Here is a 2199-nt window from a genome sequence, read left to right on the forward strand (position 1 = left end):
TCTGGTTCTCCAACGAACATGCACTAAACTCTCTCTCTCTCACTGTCATGAATACAAACGTTAACATCGGTAAATCAGATATTTAACCTAAGTTTCCAAATAACTAGCATGACGTTTCTGAAGATTTTCGAATATTAGTCAGATTGGAAGTTCGTTTTACGAATTCTGTCAAACTTTCCAAAATTTATTTGGAAGGTTTGCCCAGCAACAATGTACATTCATTTTCTCCTATCTCATATGTCAAAATTAGGTTTGTAATAAGTACTACCACAAGTTGAGTATACGGTTGGCAAGTTTGTTTTATCTCTCACATTTCATGGCAGTGATGCTTCTCCCAATATTGGTTGTAATCTATTTGTGTGACGAATGAATCTTCTTTCGTCTAATCAATATCATATACGCAAAATGTGTTTAAAGATAAAGAGCTAAAGATGTTTCACAATCTGTAAACAAATGAGCTGGAGTGGTTTTATGAGGATTAATTTTGTTTAGAAGTTCAGGAACTTCAGTTTCTAGATAGAATATGTTATTGTGTATCAGTTAGAAAAGGTTTTCTCAATCAGAAAAATGTAACCTTTAAAAGTATTTACTATAGTGAGACATAAAACACATGGATTTGATCAATAAATGGTTTAGAAACGTTTAAGCTGTTCAAGTTGAATGTTCCACGTTTGTTGTTTCAAAATTCATCCTGCATCATTTAACATGTTTCTAATGGGAATAGTGATACAAGAATTCAACCAGATGAACTATTTGTCGAATATCGATTCGATAATGAACCCTTTATTCAGAAAGTTATCTGTAGTATTTGTATGACATACTCATTCTTTTTCACTTGACTTCTCGCTGAATACGAATTCTAACTATTATACGCTCATTTGTGCTGATCTAATTCTGCCTGCCTTAAATAGCACTATTTCGGATATTCTTAGTTAGTACGTGAATTGCAATGTTCCTAATGATCATATTGACATCACGATGGGTTCAAACCTCGGATAGTTAGATGTTATTTCCTGTGTGGGAATAACTTAGAAGTCTGATAACTGACTAGAAAAGATATTACAGATGATAATTTCACAGCTTATTTCTTGACTTTCATCGGCAAAGCAGCTCATAACCTGCTTAATCACGTGGATTTTCCAGAGAGACCAATTTTATTGTCATATGAATCTTCCAAGAACTTACTACTTAATCATGTCCAGTGAGCTAGCTTTGAATGAAGAGAAATATCGAAGTTCCGTAAAACGATGCGATAAAATGACCAGAAAGTTAGAGCCTTTATACTTGAATTACAAAAACAGGCTGCGAAGTGCAATTTTGAAGACTGATTGGAAACTGAATTTTGTGATTTGTTGATTACTGGGCTGAATATTCCGAATTAAGAAAGAGAATTAATTCAAGTTCCCATAAGTTGATACCAAGAAATTAAAACAGCACGTATGAACTATGAGTCAGTGAATGAGCTTGATTTTCATTCAGTGAAGATTTCTAACACTTTTCTTATTCGTCGTGATGAACTACAATCTCAGGGTCGCTCATGCTCGCGTTTGTTTAATAATGTATCCTATTCTCGTCGAAATGTGAGAAATAATTCAAAAATGAATTTCAAAGCAGTCTACAGGTGTCAGAAAATGTTCGATAGAGATTTATCCTATGGTAAATTTCATTTACGTAATTCATGTGTCTTTCGTCATGCTATATGGTTTAAGTGTGCTGAAATGAGACACATCTGGTCGGTTTATAAAACTGCTGTTCTGTTCACTGCAAGTAATACTGAACTTTGTTTTGCGGATCCAATTAACTTAGATGATTCTTATAGTCATATGCTATATTTCTTTACTACTGCCAGCAGTTCACTTCATATTCAAAAACGATCATATTTGTCCAGTGAAGCTTTTCATGATTTAATTATTGGCACTGATAGTATCAATCCATCATTTCAGTTGAGAAGATAGGTCATTAGATCACGGGGCTATAAATAAACCTATGGAAAATTTTATTTCGTGTATTACTGGTCATAAAACCGCCTGTAGCTCCTCCAGAGATACTGCCGGTCCCAAGCCCGATTAAAAGAGGAGGGTTGCGCGTACGGTCGTTAACCACATCCCGTAGAAAACTAACTCGCTAAAATATCGCTAACCAGAAAAAAACAATTCGAACCATTCTAACTCTGCCCAGGGAGTTCGAGGAAGAATTATG

Source organism: Schistosoma mansoni, chromosome 2 (genome assembly GCF_000237925.1).
Source record: "Schistosoma mansoni strain Puerto Rico chromosome 2, complete genome".
Taxonomy (NCBI): domain Eukaryota; kingdom Metazoa; phylum Platyhelminthes; class Trematoda; order Strigeidida; family Schistosomatidae; genus Schistosoma; species Schistosoma mansoni.